Source organism: Neolamprologus multifasciatus, chromosome 3, assembly GCF_963576455.1.
Source record: "Neolamprologus multifasciatus chromosome 3, fNeoMul1.2, whole genome shotgun sequence".
NCBI classification, from domain to species: Eukaryota; Metazoa; Chordata; class Actinopteri; order Cichliformes; family Cichlidae; genus Neolamprologus; species Neolamprologus multifasciatus.
The window spans coordinates 46,112,876-46,138,871 of NC_140441.1; the positions used below are offsets into that span (position 1 = coordinate 46,112,876).

The 25,996-nt window shown below is 43.3% G+C and overlaps 10 non-coding genes across 10 annotated transcripts; all 10 read right to left on the minus strand.

Annotated features, from left to right (window-relative positions):
• Positions 1–2,331: 2,331 nt before the first annotated feature.
• On the minus strand, positions 2,332–2,413 carry trnal-aag (transfer RNA leucine (anticodon AAG)). The gene has a single exon. It is a non-coding gene; the product is annotated as a tRNA-Leu (tRNA).
• A 967-nt stretch (positions 2,414–3,380) lies between these two features.
• trnal-uag (transfer RNA leucine (anticodon UAG)) lies at positions 3,381–3,462 on the minus strand. Its single transcript has one exon. It is a non-coding gene; the product is annotated as a tRNA-Leu (tRNA).
• A 993-nt stretch (positions 3,463–4,455) lies between these two features.
• On the minus strand, positions 4,456–4,527 carry trnae-uuc (transfer RNA glutamic acid (anticodon UUC)). The gene has a single exon. It is a non-coding gene; the product is annotated as a tRNA-Glu (tRNA).
• Positions 4,528–5,014: 487 nt separating this feature from the next.
• On the minus strand, positions 5,015–5,096 carry trnal-uag (transfer RNA leucine (anticodon UAG)). Its single transcript has one exon. It is a non-coding gene; the product is annotated as a tRNA-Leu (tRNA).
• Positions 5,097–20,522: 15,426 nt separating this feature from the next.
• trnal-uag (transfer RNA leucine (anticodon UAG)) lies at positions 20,523–20,604 on the minus strand. Its single transcript has one exon. It is a non-coding gene; the product is annotated as a tRNA-Leu (tRNA).
• Positions 20,605–21,207: 603 nt separating this feature from the next.
• trnae-uuc (transfer RNA glutamic acid (anticodon UUC)) lies at positions 21,208–21,279 on the minus strand. The gene has a single exon. It is a non-coding gene; the product is annotated as a tRNA-Glu (tRNA).
• A 1,479-nt stretch (positions 21,280–22,758) lies between these two features.
• On the minus strand, positions 22,759–22,840 carry trnal-aag (transfer RNA leucine (anticodon AAG)). Its single transcript has one exon. It is a non-coding gene; the product is annotated as a tRNA-Leu (tRNA).
• Positions 22,841–23,869: 1,029 nt separating this feature from the next.
• On the minus strand, positions 23,870–23,941 carry trnae-cuc (transfer RNA glutamic acid (anticodon CUC)). Its single transcript has one exon. It is a non-coding gene; the product is annotated as a tRNA-Glu (tRNA).
• Positions 23,942–24,337: 396 nt separating this feature from the next.
• On the minus strand, positions 24,338–24,419 carry trnal-aag (transfer RNA leucine (anticodon AAG)). Its single transcript has one exon. It is a non-coding gene; the product is annotated as a tRNA-Leu (tRNA).
• Positions 24,420–25,368: 949 nt separating this feature from the next.
• trnal-uag (transfer RNA leucine (anticodon UAG)) lies at positions 25,369–25,450 on the minus strand. The gene has a single exon. It is a non-coding gene; the product is annotated as a tRNA-Leu (tRNA).
• Positions 25,451–25,996: the final 546 nt, after the last annotated feature.

The window sequence follows — 25,996 nt, forward strand, 5'->3', positions numbered from 1 at the left end:
TAAAGTTTTATTAACACCTGTTACATTTAAAATATTTGTAAAGACGGGAAAATACTAAAAGCTTAAATACATACACATTTGATGCAATTTTGAATGTGTTTTAAACTGTGGGATTATATTTGCCATTCTTCCATAGAAATTCAAAGTCAATAAACCTTCCTGACACAAAACTGCTTTTGTTACTTTGTTGTCACTTTCTTCTTCTTCTTGTTGCTTTAGCGACAAAAAGTAAAACACTGCTGAGGATTTTATAAAGACTTGTTTGTTCAAAACAAAACAAAACAAAAAAACAAAATAAGGTGGTTTTCAGAATATCAAATAATTGTACGTGGATGCATGTATCTGTATGATTACAGTGTAAAACCTCACTGAACAATAACATGCAGCATGTGTCATAGAGTGACCTGCTGTTTCACATACAAACATTAGGACTGGCTGTAGCTCAGGAGGTAGAGCATGTCACCTATTGATTGGAAGGTTGGTGGTTCGATTCCTGGTTCTGGATGTCAAGTATCCTTGGGCAAGATACTAACCCCAACTTGCTCTCCGATGCATCCATCGGAGTGTGAATGTGTGTGAATGTACTTAGAAAGCACTATGTATAGATAAAGTGCTTGTGAGAGTGGGTGAATGAGGCATGTTGTATAGAGTGCTTTGAGCACTCCGGGAGAGTAGAAAAGCGCTATATAAGAATCAGTCCATTTACCATTTTGTGGATATTTAACAGGCCATTTACAGACTAATATGTAATAATGAGATATATCAATCCTAAACGGCATACCTTTGTGTACATGTCATTATTAAAGTGTTTATGATAGTTATTTTTAATTTCATCAGACACTCTCCTGTCACAGTTTGGCTGAGATGCTGACTGTGTGGAGTGAGGCGGTGGACCCAAGTGCAGAGAGACAAAACGTGACGTAACAGAAAACGAGCCGTTTATTAAGGCTGGCAAAACTAAACCTAAACCGGGTGAACTGAGGCTAAACATAAAAAATCATGGAAAAGAAACAAGAACATAGAAACCTGACATGAAGACCTGGCATGAATTCAAAACCCTGGAAACATGACATGGACACAAGGCAGGAAAACAGACGGGCGAGGAATGAACGGAAACACACAGGAAGTGATCGGGGGAAGTGGAAACACATGGGGAAACAGTTGATTAGAAGGCACATAATGAGCCACAGGGGAAGTGAAACTAAACACACTGAACATGATACCAGACCTCTTCAAAATAAAACAGGAAACATAAGGCACGCAGACATGAAATTTCTGGATTTCTCGACACACACTCTGAAACCTTGGCACATCACTAGTGGCATCCCATTCTTAATCCATAGGGTTTAATATAATGTCAGCTCGCCCTTTACTTCTATAACATCCTCCAATCTTCTTTCCACAAGTGTGTATATGGGAGCCTTTTACCATTTGTCCTGAAGTGGCCCTCACCAACTACAAATGCCAGAGCCCTGCTTTGTTTCTGTAATTTGAGGTCATCATATTTTTTATTTTACAAATTTGATAAGTTATTAGCAAAAAAGAGCACCTTTTTTTATGTAAAATGGTTTTATTTTGTGTTGTGAATTATTGGTTAATGCACCCTCCCTTGTTACAAAGATGCTCATTTGATTTTCACATAAACAGCCACCTTGACTCCCCGCTCAAACTAGCAGGCCTGCTTGTGTACATGCTCATCACTGAAAACTGCATAGCCCTGATCTGAACCGTTACCTGTTTTATGCCATGTGCTTAGCCAGTGGTTTGTTGCCTTACCTGATGTTTGCCTTCAGCCAACAACTTTGCCCCATTTAATCCATCGTGGGATTAGCACAAAAACACATTGGCTTGTGGGCAGATTAAAGACATGTTCCCATACCGGGAGTTGATCCCGGGAGGTGAAAACCAGGAATCCTAACCGCTAGACCATATGGGACTACTCCACTGTCATGAAATCAAGGATAATCTTGTCACTCTGCAGCCTTGGTGAGACCAACATAGCAGCACCTTAATCAATTCTCCAGCGGTTGCAGGTTCTGCTCAAAAGCACATTACAAGGGAGTGGACTGGACTTGAAGCACACTTGAGTGGCATGCGGGAAAGTCCACTAACCAGTCAGTGATGAGACCATGAACAAAAAGACACGAAAAACATGCAAGTTGTAAATGACTTTAGAGCAGCTGACTAATGTCGTTTGGAAGAATTGCTGCTGATGAGTTTCCTGCATATTTGGACTTGACAGACGTTCTATAACAGATTTGATTTCCACTGTAGCCCTTACAATTTATTGGTAAGGCATGGAAGAAACAAAAGTTTGTCGCTAGAACACTATGGCAGCAGTGGGATTCGAACCCACGCCTCCGAAGAGACTGGAGCCTTAATCCAGCACCTTAGACCGCTCGGTCATGCTACCATTACGAGGAAGCACCTCATCTCAAAAATCTAGACAGTAAAACTTGAAAAAGTGCAGCACAAAATAGAAGCCCAGAACATTCAGTGATGCTCTAACTGTTGTAGAAAAATATGTTTAATACTTGCCTGAATGTTTTTGGATACAATAGGATCTGCCTGCCCTGGTTAAATTCTTATTGCAGCAATAGGATTTCAACCCACATGTGTGAGGAGCCCGGAGTCTTAACCCAGATCCTTAGACCACACAATCTAACACCTTACAATGCGGTGGACTTGAAGCACACTTGAGTAGCCACTAACCAGTCAGTGTTGACACTGTGAATAAAAATATATGAAACATCTGCACATGGTAAATGACTTTTGCAAAAGAATTTCTTTTATTCATGTATTAATCACATTATTTTATTGTATAATACCTTGGTGCCACTGGATTTTAGCATGTCTCTCACACTCATACTGGTAACAGATGGTATCTCAGGAAGTTGGAGGGAAGCATTCACACACAAAGGACCCAGAGTGGGAGGAGGAGTCTTTTGTCTCCTTCTCCACTGTAAGAGGTAGCAAGGGAGTGTGAAACTTTGTTTGGGGGTGGGGGGTACCAAAGGTGTGAAAACAGCTGTGTACTGCCTTCAGTGCCTGTAAGAGGTATGTAACTGAAGGTCATGCTAGACTCAGTTAGGGACTCTGCCCATCGTCTGCCCCGCGATGATGCACACCTTCACCAAGCTTGGTTTCTGTTCTTGTTATTATTAAAGAATGTTAGCTACCACTCACCGCTTGTCTGCAGGCTTTATTGAATGGAAAACTTCCACAACACTTAACATCACCCTGGTTTGGAAGAATTGCTCTTGATGAGATTCCTGCTTGATTGTACTTGACAGACATTCTGTAACAGATTTGATTTCCACTGCAGCCCTTACAATTTATTGGTAGGGGATGGAGGAAACACGAAAAGAACCTGAAGACTATGGCAGCAGTGGGATTCAAACCCACGTCCCCAAAGAGACTGGAGCCTAAATCCAGCACCTTAGACCGCTCGGTCATGCTACCATTGCGAGTGAGGACCTCATCTCAACAATGTAGACAGTAAAACTTGAAAAAGTGCAGCACAAAATAGAGCACGATCTGATATCCTCGTGTTGGTGTTGTTCCCAGATCATCATACTAAAGGTTGTTCCAGGATCAACATTGCAAGTGACCAATCAGAATGTTGTGATGTCATACTTTTGCGACTTCGGGAAAAAACGGCGTAAAACAAAAAACTACTTAAACTGCGAGAAACCGCCTTTGTCCGCCGATCAACGGGCCCTAACCCTAACCCTTTAATAAACACTAAGCAGAATTGATACTGTCCTTGCAACATTGGAATTTAATAAATGCACGAATGGGTTGGTGCGCAAAAGAATAACGTCACAATAATGTGATTGGTCACTTGCAATGTTGAACCTGGAACAACATTTTCATGATGATCTGGGAACAACACCAACACGAGGATATCAGATCATCCCAAAATAGAAGCCCAGAACATTCAGTGATGCTCTTACTGTTGTAGAAAAACATGTTTAATACTTTTTGGACACAAAAACATCTGCCTGTCCTGGTTAAAACATGTTCATCAACCCTGATTAACAATGGGCTCTTGGCTCAGTTTCATCATTGTCGATATGCAACTTGTCATAAACACTGATCAACAGGCAGGATCAGCATCACAGAGAGTCAAGGAACGGTTGCAATCACAGCATTGTAAGATAGCAAAAGACATACCTTTAATGCACCCTCGCTTGTTTCAAAGATGCTCATTTGATTTTCACATAAACAGCCACCTTGACTCCCCGCTCAAACTTGCAGGCCTGCTTGTGTACATGCTCATCACTGAAAACTGTATAGCCCTGATCTGAACCATTACCTGTTTTATGCCATGTGCTTAGCCAGAGGTTTGTTGCCTTACCTGATGTTTACCTTCAGCCAACAACTTTGCCCCATTTAATCCATCGTGGGATTAACACAAAGAACACATTGGCTTGTGGGCAGATTAAAGACATGTTCCCATACCGGGAGTTGATCCCGGGCCGCCTGGGTGAAAACCAGGAATCCTAACCGCTAGACCACATGGGACTGGTTAGGTAATGCGCCACTGTCATGCTCGTGCTCCTGGGTGAGAACCAGGCATTCTAACTGCTAGACTGATAGATAGACTAGATATGGGACTGCTCCACTGTCATGAAATCAAGGATACTCTTGTCACTCTGCAGCCTTGGTGAGACCAACATAGCAGCACCTTAATCAATTCTCCAGCGGTTGCAGGTTCTGCTCAAAAGCACATTACAAGGGAGTGGACTGGACTTGAAGCACACTTGAGTGGCATGCAGGAAAGTCCACTAACCAGTCAGTGATGAGACCATGAACAAAAATACACGAAAAACATGCAAGTTGTAAATGACTTTAGAGCACCTGACTAATGTGGTTTGGAAGAATTGCTCTTGATGAGTTTCCTACATGTTTGGACTTGACAGACGTTCTATAACAGATTTGATTTCCACTGTAGCCCTTACAATTTATTGGTAAGGCATGGAAGAAACAAAACTCTGCCGCTAGAACACTATGGCAGCAGTGGGATTCGAACCCACGCCTCCGTAGAGACTGGAGCCTAAATCCAGCACCTTAGACCGCACGGTCATGCTACCATTACGAGTAAGGACCTCATCTCAAAAATCTAGACAGTGTCGGATTATAATATTATTTTATGCCATGTTAGACCCCTAATTAAAGATTGTGAATTATTATATAGTTTTAGTTTGCATTATGCTCCTGAATTAGAAGAAGGTGATAACTATTACATTTGGTAAACTGATTTGCATTACATTAGACTGCTGATTTATTGTGAATGAATGATATTGTTTTATGATGCATTATACGGCTGAGTTATAAGAAATACTGTTTGCAGAAAGTCATCGCCTTATTTGTCTGGTTAGAAGAGAACAGAGCATACTGCCCCATCTCACCAGGAGCAGATAAACAGGGAGCCAAGGTCGTAGCTTAGGCGCTGTGTGAGAAAGAATGTGAATGTTTAGGCTTTTATGATTAGGTGGGGGCCACTAGAGGCTATAAGAGTTTGATCAAGGCTCCACCATTTTGAGATCTGATGCTGTCTGCTGTATGGTGTCCATCTCCCACGCGTGTGTTCATTAAATCATCGTTTGACTTGACCCGGCCGGACCAGTGTTGTTATTTTGGGTTTTCCTCTTGTATCCATCCCCAATATTTGAATCCGTAACAGTTTTGGGGGCTCGTCCTGTGGTATTGGGATGGAAGTTTTGGAGGCTTGGATGGTCCGAGGTGGTCAGACAGGCAGACATTATCCGGCCATCGAACTGAGTGGACAGGCACCTTTTTAAAAGAGGTAGGCACAGGCCTGTTGATTTTATCCGAAGTGTGCTGAATTGGACGATAAAATTAAATGTCTATTCAGTAAAAGTTGCCGGTGAGTGTCTGTTTTGATTTTGATGAAAAAATCTCATGAGAATTGAAGCTGGAATAATGGTAATAAATAGCAGTTGGACTGCTGAGTGATAATAAATAGCAGTTGGACTGCTGAGTGATAATAAATAGCAGTTGGACTGCTGAGTGATAATAAATAGCAGTTGGACTGCTGAGAGAATTTAGTTGGATAGGGAATTGGTCATTTAGTGGGTTAAAGTCCCCACTGGTCATGGTTGGACCGGCCTCAGTCATACTCTTGTCTTAGTGTGTTGACTGTTGTTTCAAATCATTATAAATTTTTTAAGAACGACAGTTGGACTGTTAAGAAGCGCATAGCCCGGAGGTTACGCTCCCTCCTGGCCGCGGACGCGCGACCTTGACCTGTCGGCGACCAGGGTTAGTTCAGTTTGGCTTGACTGTGGGGTACAGGGCATCCTGGAATAAGCTAGGAGTTAGAGTCTCCTTACCGTTTGGAACGGTCTCTGCGCTTTTTTTGGGCAGCAAAGGTTGGACCTTGGGTGTTGGACACTTTTAAATTGAGTTATGGACTTTAGAGATGAGGCCAGAAACTGTTGGACAGATACTGGTTAATTGATCACAAAAAAGTTGGACTTTTTCGGTTGGACCGTTAACTTAAATTTGTCAAAATTGTTAGGCGCTAAAACTTTCAGGCCTGAGAGTGAGTGTAAATATAAGACGTCTTTGTAATATAATAGAAAGTTGAGAGTGAAACGAGGCTGCGTGTGACGACAGCGCGCTGCAGCGCTGCGAGCTATTTTGTGTGAACATGCAAATGAGGTGGCTGCTGTGAAACCCACAGAGGACTTCCTGTTTAGCGTGTTATTGAGTTTTATAAGTATGATTTTTTTTTTTTTTTTTTTTTTTTTTTTTTTTTATTCTTTATTTTATTTTCACTTGCTGAATACGGGACAGACTTGACTGGGGGAAAGAAAAGGGAGAAAGAAAGAGGGGAAGAAAAACAGTTGAGAAGAGGGACGGGGGAGAAGGGCAAAAAACAAAAACCAACAGAATAAGCAGAAGAAAAAAAAAAAAAAAAAAAAAAAAAAAAAAAATACATATATCGATCACCTGGATCACCTGTTGAGAAAGAAAAAAGAAAACAAGCAGAAGAAAACGAGAGTAATACAATAAACCACATCACAATGATATATGGGAATATGACAGTAAATACTAAATATTAAACATTATTGTGCAGCACGTAAGATCGACAGCACAGTGTGCATTGAGGTAGGAGCCAAAAAGGGTGTAGTTTGTGTGTGTGATCACCCGTGTGTACACCTGTGAGCATGGACGCGCTTGTTTTCTTAAAAGGTTCCCTCATGTAATGATCTGCTAGAGGGTGTGGGGGGCCACTGCCCCGTCCTCCAGGGCATGAAGCAGGTATGGAGGAGATCAAAACCCCAGACATCCAGAGGCCCCCAGAACACAAGAGACCAAGGAAGACCAACAGAGGGGCAGCCGCGCCACTGTCCCAGAAAGAGCTGAGGAGAGTCCCAGATGAGGGGTCACCCAGCAGCCACGGAGCAGAAGCCAGGGGGGGCTGCAGTGACGTGCCCGTGAGCTCCGCCGGCAGCCAGCTGTGCCTGAGTGACCGAGCCCCAGGCCGAGAGGCCGGGGGCACCCCACCTCCGAAGTGGCCCAAGCGAGCCCCAGGCTCCAGGCCCCGATAAGCAGCCGCCAAGGAGTGAGCCGGTGTGTACCCGGACGCCCACCCCCGGACACAAAGAACCACCAACGCACCGACGTCTGAGGGAGTCCGCCCCCGGCAGGGGAAGTGGTGGGGGGAGATAGGCCTCCAAACCTTGGAGGGCCTGAGCTGTCCTCAGAGAGGTGGCATCTGATACCCAACCTGACATACAGACACAGACATACAGGCACACACAGATACAAACATCCATTCCCACCCTCATGCTCTCATATGCACTTACTCCACACTCAACCAACGTGGAGACAGACATAAAGAGACGCTGTACACACAATCACACTCCCCAAGCGTACTCTACGAACCGGGTCTAGGTACCCTTGCCCCTGGAGGGGGGAACTGCACCCAGACCCAGGTTGTGTTACCCTTTTCCCTGCAGTGGGGAGAAGCAGACCGCCCCGACTCCGCAGCAGCAGGGAGGCCCCACACTCCGGACCCCAGTCGGACGGCCAACTCCTCCTCCTAGCCCCCCTGCTCCAGCAGAAAGCAGAGAACGAGGGTGAGAGAAGACTCCTAACCTCCCTCCACCCGCTCATTGTAGTGTTGATGTATGTGTGTTCTAAGGTGCGTTTAAAACCCAGGAGGGCATGGAGCTACCTGCCAGAGAGCAGCAGGTAAGCGCATAGTCCCTCCTGCTAGCCCTCAATGTCTACGTGTATTTAAAATTGAGAGGTGGGCAACGACGCCGGGGGTGAGGTGTACACCCTGATGGTAATTGGGATTCCGTGTAGCGTGCCCACCCCCAAGATCCTATATTTATGTGTAATGAGAATGTGAGTAATGTGAATGTCTAAGTTGCGGGATAAAATTGAGGCAGAGGCAGCCAGAAGGGGACAGAGGGGGGGGGGGGTTACCTCCTCTGCACCCTGGTGACACACCCCCACTCCAAGGCCCTGCATGTGTGGGTGGTTGTGGTGGAGCGGGAAGAGGGAGGCAGCTGGAGATGGGGAGGGAAGGAAGGGAGGAGCAAGTGACCCCTCCCTGGGGCCAGCTCCCCCGCTGACCCCAGTAGGCACCCCCATACTCCGCGACCCACCAGGGAAGGGGGGCCCAGGCCCATCCGAACCGGGGCCCAGCGCAGCGGCGCCGCCCGGCCCCACAGAGCCCGGGGCAGTCCACTCAACCCCACAACAGAGAAAACTGCACCCACCCCATCATCCACTCATCTTCCAGACTACATAAGACAATAGACGCCCAGGCTGAGATCTTCCTCCACCTCTCCTGTATCTCCCCCTCTTGCAGAGAGAGTTCCTGAGAGAGGAAAGCCCCTGCAAGATGTGACAACCCCCCCCCCACCAGTTGAAGAGCCCCCCAGCTGGCTCGGCGCACCGGCGGCACCCTGCGCCAGTGGCGGGCCCCCATATACCCACCGGCCCACAACCCCGGCAACACACCAACCAGGACCCAGGTCCCCGAGGCCCGGCCAGGGCCCCAGGCCAGAGCCGGAGCGCCCCCAGAACCTCACGCCCGTCCCGGACCCACCCAGGGGCAGCCAGGCCACCAGGTCAGTAACCCCCGTCCGTCAGCACAGACCCTCCCCTAGCCCCGCTGCACGTAGCCACGAGGAAGCCGTCACCTAAGAGCCAACAGAGCCCCTAATTGGCCATGACCGCTACCCCGGGTTGAGCCCCCCAAGGAAGATGCTCCTGGGGAACCCCCCGACGCCCCAAGCCTGACCCTACCCCCACACCAATCACAACAGTGAAGGCGAGACCAAAATATGACCCCCCACCCCCACTAGGTGATGGAGCTGATCAGAGGAGCCCAGAGCGATTGATCTGATGTGGTGGCAGAGGCTGTATCAAGACTAATGTAATCTAATAGATAATTTCTATATTGGTTAGAATTAAGATTGTTTTTATTTTTCCAGTTCATGAGGACTGTTTTCTTGGCTATGCATAGAGCAGTGAAAACCATATGGGCTATATTCTTTTCTGAAGTGACATTATCTAAGCTGCCCAACAAACACACTAAGGGGGAAGTTGGAATGTTACATTTCAGACACTTTGATAAGTCTTCACATATCTCGCGCCAAAACTTCTGAACTGGTGGACAGAACCAAAGAGCGTGGATATAATTGTCCGGTGAATTGGTTTGGCAGTGTGAGCAGTTGTTGGTAGATGCAAAGCCCATCTTGAACATCCGATGACCTGTATAGTGCACTCTATGTAGTATTTTGTATTGAATTAATTGAAGACTGGGATTTCTGATTAGATGAAAGGTTTTTAAGCAAATCTGAGACCAGAAGTTTTGGTCTAAGTTAACTGATAAATCCGCTTCCCATTTTGCAATAGGAAGTGATATTGATTCATCTGTTTTAGAAAGCATTCTGTATATTTTGGATAGTAATTTGGGGGTTTTAAGAGTAAAAAATTGAACCACACTTGGTGGTGTTTGTAGTTCAACTTGACCCAGTTTAAATTTCTTTTTTATTATGGATTTAATTTGTTGATATTCTAAAAATCTTTTCTTGTTGATCCCATATTGTGTAACTAGTCTGTCAAATGAAATAAATTCTGTTCCTTCTAGTATATGTTCTACATATTTGATTCCTTTACCATTCCAATCTGAAAAGTTTATCATATTATTGTTTTGTAATATGTCAGGGTTGTTCCAGATAGGTGTACGTTTGCATGGGATTAATGAAGACTCTGTCAACTTCAGAAACTCCCACCATGCTGTCAGAGAAGAGCTGATGTTGATGCTTTTGAAGCATTCATGTCGTTGGATGTTTGAGCTGATAAATGGTAGATCTGAAATCTCTAGATTATTGCAAAGTGCTTGTTCTACATCTAGCCAAGGTTCATCTAAGAGGGTATGTTTTAGCCATCCTGAGATAAACTGAAGCCTGTTGGCTAAGAAGTAGTGCTGAAAGTTAGGTAGTTCTAATCCTCCTTTATCCTTGGTCTTTTGTAGTGTTTTTAAGCTTATACGTGGGGGCTTATTTTTCCAAAGGAATTTGGACATATATGAATCTAGAGATCTGAACCAATCTTGCGGCGGTTTAGTTGGGATCATTGAGAATAAATAATTTATTTTTGGTAATACCATCATTTTTATAGCAGCAACCCTTCCCATGAGTGATATGGGTAGACATTTCCATCTAGCCAGATCACCTTCTACTTTCTTTAAAAGTGGGGTATGGTTTAATTTAGTTAGATCTGCAAGCTTGGGAGAAATATTAATACCTAAATATTTTATATTTCCCGATTGCAGTGGAGTAGAAGAGGAATTATGGAAGCAGCAATTAATAGGAAGGACTGTAGATTTTGACCAGTTAATTGAGTAATCTGATATTCTTGCAAAAGAGTTTATCAATTCAATCACCCCAGTGATATTGGTTTGTGAATTTTGGAGAAAGAGTAACACATCATCAGCATAAAGGCTGATTTTATGTTCTACGTTCTTGCATTTTATGCCCTTAATTGCTGAATTCTGTCTAATTGCTGCTGCTAGTGGTTCGATAAAAATTGCAAACAGTGAAGGGGAGAGTGGGCATCCCTGCCTGGTGCCCCTCAGGAGACATAAGCTGGAGGATGTCTGGTCATTTGTTCTGACACAAGCTGTTGGGGAATTATATAATATTTTTAACCAGTTGATGAAAGAAGATCCAAAACCAAATTTGTGTAAAGTTGCAAATAGAAATTTCCAGTTAACTCTGTCAAACGCTTTTTCTGCATCTAAGGAAAATATTGTAGTTTCAAGGTTTTTACTGTATGAGTAGTCTATCAAATTAAGTAATCTACGTGTATTTGTTGATGAGTGCCTACCTTTTATGAAACCAGTTTGGTCAGGATGAATTAAGAGGGGGGTTATTTTCTCTAGTCTCTTCGAGAGAGCTTTGCAGATTATTTTGAGGTCTACATTAATAAGGGATATTGGACGATAGCTTGAGGGATATACAGGGTCTTTGCCTGGTTTTAGCAGGAGATTAATGTTTGCAGAATTCATATTTGATGGAAGTCTGCCCTTTTCTTTGATTTCTAACAACGTTCTGTAAAAAACTGGTGCTAGAATCTTCCAGAATTCTTTGTAGAATTCTGCAGGAAAGCCGTCTGGACCTGGAGCCTTATTATTGGACATATTTATCAGGGCTTCCTGGAGTTTGCAAACAATGATACATGCCTGTAATTAAAACGCTGATTTTGCTGATTATAATTTTACAAATAAAGTTTTGAATGACTACGGTGAATGTTTAATGTTTGGCTGGGTTTTGATATAGGAGAGACGGCTTCGCAGCTGCTGGGGGTAAGTGACCGGAAACTTGCATGCCCATAAAAGGCAACTGCCTGACTGTGTGAACTATGCACCAAGAGAGAGAGTCAAATCTAGGCAGATGAACCAAATGGATGTTGTAAGAAAAATAGTAAATGAATGTTTTAGTCTCTTAATACAGGTGGATTTCTCTCAACCTGGAGACCTGAGTACAGCAGCAAAAGGATAGATTAACAAAATTGGGACGACACACAGGCCAAGCTCTGGCTCAAAATTTTACAGCTTGACCTCTCACTTTGTCCCCACCTGAAAAAGAAGCTTAAAGGACATCGTCTCCTCCAGTTATCGGTTACCATCACTGGAAATTTTCAGGCAAGTTTTTCACTGAATTGTTTTTGGTACCATGTGTCCCTGAATCTCACAAGCAAGCTCTAATTCCTGGCTGAAGACATGGAATGCTGTTATTTAAGGTGGGAAATCAAAATTTGGGAAACAAAATTAAAAACACACACAATTAGAGAAATGCCTTGTTGGAGAAAAAGTTAAAATAACCCACCTACAAACGCACACACACGCAATGAAGAAACAGCTTACATTCATGAACACGTGAAGATTTTCCAGCACGGTTAAAGCAGCGAAACTTAACATACACCTGATGTTAAATGATAAAATTTATCCACTACTAACAAATAAACTCTCTGGGTTGCAGGACAACAACTTGACTTCAAAAAGACAGACACTGGTATGATAAACCAGTGATGAAACAACAAATTTAGTGGTTAAAAGAGTCAAATTGTGACATGTTTTCTTCTGATTGATTAATACAAGTGATTACTGAATGAAATAAAATTCCTTTTTTGGGCTTTTAAACATGATCTTAAGAATTTTAACGTGTACCTGTGTTGTCCTGTCAATTTGGTGGGTTAGGAGTTGATTATATAGTGAGAAAAAACAAAAAAAGGGGGGGAGAAGGCTGACACAGGGCCTGGCCCCTCTCTGAATAACACAGCCAAAACAACATCATTTTCCTGTTCGTCTGTTTTTTGTTTTGTTTTTGTTTTTTCTCTTTATGCTTGATTACAGGCTGTTTTGTCAGCCCGGAAAGCCGAGGCTGACCTGGACTCCTGCTCTCCCCTCTACCATCTTTGCTCTCCCTTCTACCATCTTTGATGTGACCCTGACCAAATGCTACAGCAGCTGGACCCACAACAACAGCCTGAGAATGTCAACAGTCCTGCAGGAAAAAGATCTCATGCAGCGGAGACGGAGAACGTTAAATCCAAGGCCCGTTTCACTACACGGGGGAGATTTCCAGACAGCTTCAGCTGACAGAGCTGTGACAAGACGCCTATTAAGCCCGGATGAAAAGTGAGGCCGAGCAAAAGAATGTTGACCTTAACAACTCTGCATTAAAACTGTGCAGGACAGTGATGGACCAACACGGATGATCGGGCAGCAAAAAGGGCGTGCCAGAGACAGGAGGAGTAACTAAGGTCAGAAGGCACCTCAGATTGGACAAAAGCAGCAGAAGAAGATAAGCTAAAGGCACAGGTGTCGGGGCTCAGCCAGGAGCTGACCTCTGAGAAGAGCTGGACAGCAGGGCTGCAGAAGGCCGTGGAGCAAAGCAAGGAAAACATCAAGAAACTTCAATCTGACCTGTACGGAAAAGACTCTGAGGTTTCTGCCCTCAGTAAGAACTCAAGGCATCAGAGCAGAAACTGAGCATGGCTCAGGAGGAGCTGGCTGCTAATCGAACCCATCAGTCAGGCTTGGAGTCCCAGATACAGGACTTGAAATCAGGCCGGAGCTTGCTGGAGCAGGAGGTTGCCAAACCTGACGAGAAGCTCCAACACAGGAGCAAACCCTGAAGGACCTACAGAAGCAAAAAGGGTCAAGTTAAGGAGGAGCTGGACAAGGAGAAGATGCAGGACACTGGAGAAAAGGACTGCCTCAATTGGGGCCAGAACCAGTATGGACAGAACTTTGGGCAGCAGCACCAATGGACCCAAACGGACTGTAAAGGAGGAGAGCAGGACTCCAGGGCACGGGCTTCAGGCCCTGGTTTACCCAGAACACCAGAACAGGAAAGTGATGAACACAAACACACACATCTACATACACTGACTCAGAATCAAGAGAAACACACATATGAACACATATGCACTCGTTGATTGACTGAGAAATGATACACACACACACACACACATACACATGTTTGTGCAATGAAGAGTGATACACACACGCTGATGCAATGAAGAATGCTTTACTAACAAATGCTATGCTGATACACAAAATGCTGCACACAAACCTCCAAATACAGAATCTGTTACAACAACAAGAAGCCATTGATTGTTAATTGGTTAAATGCATTTCATGTCACCCAGAGGGCATTTGTGTAGATTTAGGGGACATGGTCGAAAGCAGTTTGGTTATGAAAACAATGTCTGTGAGTGATGTCTGTTTATGGCTCAAGGCCTCGACTGAATTGTTTACTGTGCTTCACACAGCCTGATAAGGAGCAGTGGTACAGAGTGAAAATGATGAATTAACGGTGTGAGCCTTACTTCGGAGCGCCACATTTTTGTGATTGAGATTTAATTGAAGGAGGAACACACTGAAAAAGAAAAAAAGAAATAAAAGGAAAAAAAGAAAAGAAAAGGGGGCCAGCCCTTGGATTTACGTAAGCATCCCACGTGTATTTAACACAATTGCCTCAGGCTTTAAAGATCTGTACAAAATTCAACAGGAAATCATAGCTTCCCTGTATTTTCTACATTGTTGGCATGCTGGTGAGTGCTGTTGCTCCACAGTAAGAAGGTCCTGGGTGCAAGTCCACAGTCTGGCTAGTTTGCAGTGGTTTCTCTCTGGGTATTCTGGTTTCCTGCCACAGTGAAAAGTCATGCAGCTGTTAGAGCTAGGTTAATTGATGATTCTAAATTATCCGTGAATGTAAGTGTAAATGGTTTGTTTCTATGTGACAGACTGGTGACCTGTCCGGGGTGCACCCTGCCTCGTAACCTATCACTTCAGGGTTATTTCCCAGCCCTCCTGCAATCAGGATAAAGATAGGAGGATGGTAGTTGTTGTAGACCCATTGAATTTTTATGGTAACCAGAATCTAGACTTTGTTGAACCGTAGGCAATATGAAGACAACATGTAGTATTTAAGGGACCAAGTAGAATTTGGATAAAAGTTATTGAATAGTGTTGAAATAAAATGACAGAATTGTGAAGGATTAAAATATTCCAGGAGCTCAACTTACTCCATCTGAACATGTCTTAATCGTGTAATATGAACTCAAAATGCACAGGTTTACTGAATATGAAAAGGTTGTGTTGATTTAACTCAGTTGTTTAAGTTTCTATCAAAGCAAAACATTTGTGTGTAACTAGTGTCCACTATTGAATCAAATAAGTCCAACATGTTTTTGTCAGTGCGAAAAGGAGTTACGGTACCTGTATGCTTACACAATATTGTCCCGGGACGGAGAAAAACTTTCTGGTGAAGTTTTGGTTGATTTTGGGTTTTGCTTAACACTAGGTTGATTTTATCAGTGAGGTTTGGATTGTTTTCTTTCTCTAAGAGAGAGAAAGATGGTTTTATGTTTGGACATGTTTCCAACGGGCCCCAGTATTTGTTATTATATAAGTATTTTATTGGTTACGTTTGTTTTTGCTTTTGTTACAGTGCACTGAAATAAGAACATCTGAGAGGAGTGATCCACCGGTGGTGATATTTTGGTATTTTGTGAGTTCCTGATTTAACAAATCAGCTCTTTAATCCAGGCCTGAGAGATTGAACTTTAAAGCGCTATAAAACATTCTTACTGAAAACAGTTGCAAAGTATTTTTCTCCATGATTATAATGGGCTTGGGAGAAATTCACTTATATGGGACATTGATCACATGAGAAGTCCTGAGCCTAAAAGGATTGCAGCGAGTCAATCCAGTCCAAAAAAAACAAGGAACTGTTTTCCTTTAAAATGATGACGTCATCTTGCTGGTGATGGAGGCTCGAATAGGTTGCGTGTGAGACTCCATTATCAGCAATATCTGGTATGAATGTGTGTGAATGTATGCATGTGACTGGACTGTGATGGACTGCCGACTAAAAGTTTAAACTGACTTGATACTGAGACAAAAACGGTACCGACTTTAGGATTAGTAAATGTCCACAAACAATTCACCCAGCCTGTAAAAGAAGGGTGGATGTTTTGTCTTGCTTTGTTTTGTTTTTGCAGGAGTAGAAGGAGGACAGAGACTAAAGGGGGAGGCTGTAGCTTCACATGAGTGTGAACTGCAGACTTAACCCTTTGGTTGCTAATTTTGAGTTACTGATGTTTGCATTAAGAAAATTGTGTTTTATTAGCTGTGTTTCGATTAATGTATCACATTATATTGTTGGGAATGTTAAATGCTAAAGTGAAGAGAAGCTTTGATTTCACTCATGACTGAACATGTTATTATTAACCATAGCAGGCCACTGTAAAAAAGCCAATTAATTGTGATAGAAAAAAAGCAAAAAAACCCTCTATTGATGTCTATGAATAACAGGGGAATGATAGACTTGTCACATTCAAAATAGAGATATGTAATGACAAACCTTGGTCCACGTCATTTAGGTTCTCCATTGAAATAGTCAATAATTTAGAAAAGTAAGATAGAACCGACAGGGGCATGTGCTGAGATGTGGTGCTGCACAAGAACAAGAGCAAAATAAAGAAAAATTATTGTGTTTAGCTTTGATAAATTCAAATTAAAATGTACCATTACACTCAGAGGATCAATATGAAATTCAATATATGCTAATTTTGTATGAAGTACATGACTGATAACTGTTCTGTCCTGAGCTTTTGTTTTTACAGCACCCACTTGACCACACCAACAGTTTCTCGCCACCAAAAGGGGGTACTTGCAAAGAATAGGGAGGAATATCATCAGAAGTGGGAAAGGTAAGCCCCGATGGGGGTGATAACATCATTAATTTCACGTATGGTCAAATTCTTAAAATTTGACCCCTAACATGAAAAATTCTTCAAACATTTAGAGACAGAGTGGAGTTCTAGATAAACATAATGTAGCAAACCACATAAGGATGGAGCGTTGGAATTAATAAGATGGTGAAATAACACACAGGAAAAATGTTGATCATGTTGATTATGTTTATTCCAGTGTGCAGAGATTGGCTAATCTGACCAGGAAATGTTATAAAATGGATTGTCGGAACAGTCAGCGTTAAAGTCACCTTTGACAGTCCAGACTAAGATGGCGTTGGACATCTTCAGGGCGGAAAAGGGTTGGTGTGACCAAGGTGTGGTTTGGCTTGTTGTATGTATATTTCAAGATGATATGGCTCTGGATGGACCAGTTACCAGGGCATGGAAGGAGGACAGACTTATTAAATGAGGAGAAGGAATTTTCTGGGATTGGAGATCCTGTGGGTGAGTGGTTGACTAAAAGCATGCATAAAATAAAAGCTATTTTTTGTTATTGATTGGTAATAGATTGATAATTGGCCACATTCACAGTTGTATTGACTTGTTGTGGACGTAGTCTACTTCATGTTTAAACACTCTAATTAACAGATTGAAAATAGTGACATTAAAGGAAGAATATGCAGCACCACCCTGTCAAATGCCAGTGCCGGTGGGGCTCAGTGATGAATCAGGTGAGCTGGATTCATGGCTGAATTAAAACATAGATGCCCCTGCTGTGGTCAGTAAGGGATATAAAGGGGGTGTTTTACTGTTATTGTAGCATCAGCATTATTGTTACATCAGAATCATATAACAAGCATTGCATTGAACATTTATTGAAGCTATTGACATTACATTAATATTTGTATTACAGTGATTGTTATAACCTCATGTTAATCTTCTATTTACAGGTGTCAAAAGTAGTCAACAAGTTCATGTTGAAGTGAAGTTCATAATAATACAGGTTTTGTTTGTAGACGATTGTGAAGACGCAGGCTCTGGGCGGAGCCAGGAGTTGAACAGATCTAACATGACAATTAAATTGATTTCATTCCCTAACACAGGATAACAAGATTGGAGCAACGACACTGGATAGGAGAAAGTTTGATACTTTCTAAGATATGAGGTCACTAACCTTTTCTTTTAATTTTCTAGCTTCATTGAATTGACACATGTTAGATTTAGAAATGGCTAATTTGTTTATGTCTTTTATTAGAATGAGTGGTTTTAATCATTTTCATACATACCTTGCAAATGTGCTTATAATGAGTTGGCACTCGGTCTTTTGAAGGTCATAAGCTTCGTTCAGCGATAGTCCGGACTGATAAAGTGTAGGAAATGCCAGTGCAGCGGGCTAAATGCAAACACGCTTACACACACATACACTAAATTAGGATAAGTCCTTGGGACATTCTGAATATTCTAAACCAATTCTGAACCACCAAAAGATCAGTAGACAATAACATTAGATTGTTAGAGCTAGGAAGAGAGGTGTTTTGGTTTTCTGTCTCTTACAGAGAAAGGAACAGACACCAGACGAGGTCACAGATATACGAGGATCCTTCGCAGTAGAGACAGACACGGTGACTGCGGAAACATCAACTGGGTTAAAGTGTCATGGCATTTTGGGCTCCAGCTAAGTCACCTCAAAAGGATGGATCCCATAAACACAGCAATAACCATGAAGGGGTTGACGGAAATCCAGGAACACCAGACCAACGAGGTTCGAGAGGCTCTTGGTCATAAGGGGAACACCTTTCTGTTCCTTTTTCTGGGAAACACAGCTGTGACCCCAGAATACACAGATCATTGTTTGAAATCGGGGCAGAATAATCCCCTGATCTGTGCAACGACTGAAGGGTTGTCTAACCCCTGATGTTGAAGAAACAAGAGCAGAGGATCACCCGACTGGAAGACACTGGTGCCTACAGCAATAAAATAAAGGTTAAAAGCTCCTCGGACAGAGGTTCTAGTCTGAGTACGTTTGAAGGGTATAAGGTAGCACCGAAATAAAGCTGTGGGAGAACTGGGGAGTGATGGGAGTGCCATCTGTACCTACTATTGTTGTTGTTGTAATAATAGTTTTTCTTGCATCTGAACTGCGCAAACACAGAGGTCATCTCACATAGGGTTCACCCAACACGGGGACAAAGGGCCTCAGGAGTAAGGAGAAATGAACCCGGCAACACTGGATTGCAGGGTGTAAGTGAGCTCTTTAAGTCTAAAGAGCTCATCAGGGGGAATTGTTGGATTATAATATTATCTTATGCCATGTTAGACCCCTAATTAAAGATTGTGAATTATTATATAGTTTTAGTTTGCATTATGCTCCTGAATTAGAAGAAGGTGATAACTATTACATTTGGTAAACTGATTTGCATTACATTAGACTGCTGATTTATTGTGAATGAATGATATTGTTTTATGATGCATTATACTGCTGAGTTATAAGAAAATACTGTTTGCAGAAAGTCATCGCCTTATTTGTCTGGTTAGAAGAGAACAGAGCATACTGCCCCATCTCACCAGGAGCAGATAAACAGGGAGCCAAGGTCGTAGCTTAGGCGCTGTGTGACAAAGAATGTGAATGTTTAGGCTTTTATGATTAGGTGGGGGCCACTAGAGGCTATAAGAGTTTGATCAAGGCTCCACCATTTTGAGATCTGATGCTGTCTGCTGTATGGTGTCCATCTCCCACGCGTGTGTTCATTAAATCATCGTTTGACTTGACCCGGCCGGACCAGTGTTGTTATTTTGGGTTTTCCTCTTGTATCCATCCCCAATATTTGAATCCGTAACAACAGTAAAACTTGAAAAAGTGCAGAACATTCAGTGATGCTCTAACTGTTGTAGAAAAACATGTTTAATACTTGCCTGAATGTTTTTGGATACAATAGCATCTGCCTGCCGTGGTTAAACTCTTATTGCAGCAATAGGATTTCAACCCACATGTGTGAGGAGCCCGGAGTCTTAACCCAGATCCTTAGACCACACAATCTAACACCTTACAATGCGGTGGACTTGAAGCACACTTGAGTAGCCACTAACCAGTCAGTGTTGACACTGTGAATAAAAATATATGAAACATCTGCACATGGTAAATGACTTTTGCAAAAGAATTTCTTTTATTCATGTATTACTCACATTATTTTATTGTATAATACCTTGGTGCCACTGGATTTTAGCATGTCTCTCACACTCATACTGGTAACAGATGGTATCTCAGGAAGTTTGAGGGAAGCATTCACACACAAAGGACCCAGAGTGGGAGGAGGAGTCTTTTGTCTCCTTCTCCACTGTAAGAGGTAGCAAGGGAGTGTGAAACTTTCTTTGGGGGTGGGGGGTACCAAAGGTGTGAAAACAGCTGTGTACTGCCTTCAGTTCCTGTAAGAGGTATGTAACTGAAGGCCATGCTAGACTCAGTTAGGGACTCTGCCCATCGTCTGCCCCGCGATGATGCATTCCTTCACCAAGCTTGGTTTCTGTTCTTGTTATTATTAAAGAATGTTAGCTACCACTCACCGCTTGTCTGCAGGCTTTATTGAATGGAAAACTTCCAAAACACTTAACATCAGACTGGTTTGGAAGAATTGCTCTTGATGAGATTCCTGCTTGATTGTACTTGACAGACATTCTGTAACAGATTTGATTTCCACTGCAGCCCTTACAATTTATTGGTAGGGGATGGAAGAAACACGAAAAGAACCTGAAGACTATGGCAGCAGTGGGATTCGAACCCACTTCCCCGAAGAGACTGGAGCCTAAATCCAGCACCTTAGACCGCTCGGTCATGCTACCATTGTGAGTGAGGGCCTCATCGCAAAAATCTAGACAGTAAAACTTGAAAAAGTGCAGCACAAAATAGAAGCCCAGAACATTCAGTGATGCTCTTACTGTTGTAGAAAAACATGTTTAATACTTTTTGGCAGGTCCTGACCTGACCTTTGACCTGTCCTGGTCAAAAAATTTTCATCAACCCTGATTAACAATGGGCTCTTGGCTCAGTTTCATCATTGTCGATATGCAACTTGTCATAACCACTGATCAACAGGCAGGATCACCATTCACAGAGAGTCAAGGAACGGTTGCAATCACAGCATTGTAAGATGGCAAAAGACGTATCTTTAATGCACGCTCGCTTGTTTCAAAGATGCTCATTTGATTTTCACATAAACAGCCACCTTGACTCCCAGCTCAAACTAGCAGGCCTGCTTGTGTACATCCTCATCACTGAAAACTGTATAGTCCTGATCTGAACCGTTACCTGTTTTATGCCATGTGCTTAGCCAGAGGTTTGTTGCCTTACCTGATGTTTGCCTTCAGCCAACAACTTTGCCCCATTTAATCCATCGTGGGATTAACACAAAGAACACATTGGCTTGTGGGCACATTAAAGACATGTTCCCATACCGGGTGTTGAACCCGGGCCACCTGGGTGAAAACCAAGAATCCGAACCGCTAGACCATATGGGACTGGTTAGGTAACGCGCCACTGTCGTGCTCCTGGGTGAGAACCAAGAATCCTAACCGCTAGACCATATGGGACTGGTTAGGTAACGCGCCACTGTTGTGCTCCAGGGTGAAAACCAAGAATCCTAACCGCTAGACCATATGGGACTGGTTAGGTAACGCGCCACTGTCGTGCTCCAGGGTGAAAATCAAGAATCCTAACCGCTAGACCATATGGGACTGGTTAGGTATACGCCACTTTGGTGCTCCAGGGTGAAAACCAAGAATCCTAACCGCTAGATCATATGGGACTGGATAGGTAACGCGCCACTGTCGTGCTCCAGGGTGAAAACCAAGAATCCTAACAGCTAGACCATATGGGACTAGTTAGGTAACGCGCTACTGTCGTGCTCCAGGGTGAAAACCAAGAATCCTAACCGCTAGACCATATGGGACTGGTTAGGTAACGCGCCACTGTCGTGCTCCAGGGTGAAAATCAAGAATCCTAACCGCTAGACCATATGGGACTGGTTAGGTATACGCCACTTTGGTGCTCCAGGGTGAAAACCAAGAATCCTAACCGCTAGATCATATGGGACTGGATAGGTAACGCGCCACTGTCGTGCTCCAGGGTGAAAACCAAGAATCCTAACCGCTAGACCATATGGGATTGGATAGGTAACGCGCCACTGTCGTGCTCCAGGGTGAAAACCAAGAATCCTAACCGCTAGACCATATGGGACTGGTTAGGTAACACGCCACTGTCGTGCTCCAGGGTGAAAACCAAGAATCCTAACCGCTAGACCATATGGGACTGGTTAGGTAACACGCCACTGTCGTGCTCCAGGGTGAAAACCAAGAATCCTAACCGCTAGACCATATGGGACTGGATAGGTAATGCGCCACTGTCGTGCTCCAGGGTGAAAAACAAGAATCCTAACCGCTAGACCATATGGGACTGGTTAGGTAACGCGCCACCGTCGTGCTCCTGGGTGAGAACCAAGAATCCTAACCGCTAGACCATATGGGACTGGATAGGTAATGCGCCACTGTCGTGCTCGTGCTCCTGGGTGAGAACCAGGCATTCTAACCGCTAGTACATATGGGACTGCTCCACTGTCATGAAATCAAGGATACTCTTGTCACTCTGCAGCCTTGGTGAGACCAACATAGCAGCACCTTAATCAATTCTCCAGCGGTTGCAGGTTCTGCTCAAAAGCACATGACCAGGGAGTGGACTGGACTTGAAGCACACTTGAGTGGCATGCGGGAAAGTCCACTAACCAGTCAGTGATGAGACCATGAACAAAAAGACACAAAAATCATGCAAGTTGTAAATGACTTTAGAGCAGCTGACTAATGTGGTTTGGAAGAATTGCTCTTGATGACTTTCCTGCATGTTTGGACTTGACAGACGTTCTATAACAGATTTGATTTCCACTGTAGCCCTTACAATTTATTGGTAAGGCATGGAAGAAACAAAACTCTGCCGCTAGAACACTATGGCAGCAGTGGGATTCGAACCCACGCCTCCGAAGAGACTGGAGCCTTAATCCAGCACCTTAGACCGCTCGGTCATGGTACCGTTACAAGTAAGGACCTCATCTCAAAAATCTAGACAGTAAAACTTGAAAAAGTGCAGCACAAAATAGAGCACGATCTGATATCCTCGTGTTGGTGTTGTTCCCAGATCATCATACTAAAGGTTGTTCCAGGATCAACATTGCAAGTGACCAATCAGAATGTTGTGATGTCATACTTTTGCGACTTCGGGAAAAAACGGCGTAAAACAAAAAACTACTTAAGCTGCAAGAAACCGCCTTTGTCCGCCGATCAACGGACCCTAACCCTAACCCTAACCCTTAGGGTTAGGAAGCCTGGGACTTCCAGTGTTAATAAACGCTAAGCAGAATTGATACTGTCCTTGCAACATTGGAATTTCATAAATGCACGAATGGGTTGGTGCGCAAAAGAATAACGTCACAATAATGTGATTGGTCACTTGCAATGTTGAACCTGGAACAACATTTTCATGATGATCTGGGAACAACACCAACACGAGAATATCAGATCATCCCAAAATAGAAGCCCAGAACATTCAGTGATCCTCTTACTGTTGTAGAAAAACATGTTTAATACTTTTTGGACACAAAAACATCTGCCTGTCCTGGTTAAAACCTGTTCATCAACCCTGATTAACAATGGGCTCTTGGCTCAGTTTCATCATTGTCGATATGCAACTTGTCATAACCACTGATCAACAGGCAGGATCACCATTCACAGAGAGTCAAGGAACGGTTGCAATCACAGCATTGTAAGATGGCAAAACAGGTATCTTTAATGCACCCTCCCTTGTTTCAAAGATGCTCATTTGATTTTCACGTAAACAGCCACCTTGACTCCCCGCTCAAACTAGCAGGCCTGCTTGTGTACATCCTCATGACTGAGAACTGTATAGTCCTGATCTGAACCGTTACCTGTTTTATGCCATGTGCTTAGCCAGAGGTTTGTTGCCTTACCTGATGTTTGCCTTCAGCCAACAACTTTGCCCCATTGAATCCATCGTGGGATTAACACAAAGAACACATTGGCTTGTGGGCACATTAAAGACATGTTCCCATACCGGGAGTTGAACCCGGGCCGCCTGGGTGAGAACCAGGAATCCTAACCACTAGACCATATGGGACTGCTCCACTGTCATGAAAATCAAGGATACTCTTGTCACTCTGCAGCCTTGGTGAGACCAACATAGCAGCACCTTAATCAATTCTCCAGCGGTTGCAGGTTCTGCTCAAAAGCACATTACAAGGGAGTGGACTGGACTTGAAGCACACTTGAGTGGCATGCGGGAAAGTCCACTAACTAGTCAGTGATGAGACCATGAACAAAAAGACACGAAAAACATGCAAGTTGTAAATGAGTTTAGAGGACCTGACTAATGCGGTTTGGAAGAATTGCTCTTGATGAGTTTACTGCATGTTTGGACTTGACAGACATTCTATAACAGATTTGATTTCCACTGTAGCCCTTACAATTTATTGGTAAGGCATGGACGAAACAAAAGTTTGTCGCTAGAACAGTATGGCAGCAGTGGGATTCGAACCCACGCCTCCGAAGAGACTGGAGCCTTAATCCAGCACCTTAGACCGCTCGGTCATGCTACCATTACGAGGAAGCACCTCATCTCAAAAATCTAGACAGTAAAACTTGAAAAAGTGCAGAACATTGAGTGATGCTCTAACTGTTGTAGAAAAACATGTTTAATACTTGCCTGAATGTTTTTGGATACAATAGCATCTGCCTGCCCTGGTTAAATTCTTATTGCAGCAATAGGATTTCAACCCACATGTGTGAGGAGCCCGGAGTCTTAACCCAGATCCTTAGACCACACAATCTAACACCTTACAATGCGGTGGACTTGAAGCACACTTGAGTAGCCACTAACCAGTCAGTGTTGACACTGTGAATAAAAATATATGAAACATCTGCACATGGTAAATGACTTTTGCAAAAAAATTTCTTTTATTCATGTATTACTCACATTATTTTATTGTATAATACCTTGGTGCCACTGAACTTTAGCATGTCTCTCACACTCATACTGGTAACAGATGGTATCTCAGGAAGTTGGAGGGAAGCATTCACACACAAAGGACCCAGAGTGGGAGGAGGAGTCTTTTGTCTCCTTCTCCACTGTAAGAGGTAGCAAGGGAGTGTGAAACTTTCTTTGGGGGTGGGGGGTACCAAAGGTGTGAAAACAGCTGTGTACTGCCTTCAGTTCCTGTAAGAGGTATGTAACTGAAGGCCATGCTAGACTCAGTTAGGGACTCTGCCCATCGTCTGCCCCGCGATGATGCACACCTTCACCAAGCTTGGTTTCTGTTCTTGTTATTATTAAAGAATGTTAGCTACCACTCAACGCTTGTCTGCAGGCTTTATTGAATGGAAAACTTCCACAACACTTAACATCACCCTGGTTTGGAAGAATTGCTCTTGATGAGTTTCCTGCATGTATGGACTTGACAGACATTCTGTAACAGATTTGATTTCCACTTCAACCGTTACAATTTATTGGTAGGGGATGGAAGAAACACGAAAAGAACCTGAAGACTATGGCAGCAGTGGGATTCGAACCCACGTCCCCGAAGAGACTGGAGCCTAAATCCAGCACCTTAGACCACTCGGTCATGCTACCATTGTGAGTGAGGACCTCGTCGCTAAAATCAGACAGTAAAACTTGAAAAAGTGCAGCACAAAATAGAGCACGATCTGATATCCTCATGTTGGTGTTGTTCCCAGATCATCATACTAAAGGTTGTTCCAGGATCAACATTGCAAGTGACCAATCAGAATGTTGTGATGTCATACTTTTGCGACTTCGGGAAAAAACGGCGTAAAACAAAAAACTACTTAAGCTGCGAGAAACCGCCTTTGTCCGCCGATCAACGGACCCTAACCCTAACCCTTTATTAAACGCTAAGCAGAATTGATACTGTCCTTGCAACATTGGAATTTCATAAATGCACGAATGGGTTGGTGCGCAAAAGAATAACGTCACAATAATGTGATTGGTCACTTGCAATGTTGAACCAGACAACATCATGAAAATGGAACAACATTTTCATGATGATCTGGGAACAACACCAACACGAGGATATCAGATCATCCCAAAATAGAAGCCCAGAACATTCAGTGATGCTCTTACTGTTGTAGAAAAACATGTTTAATACTTGCCTGAATG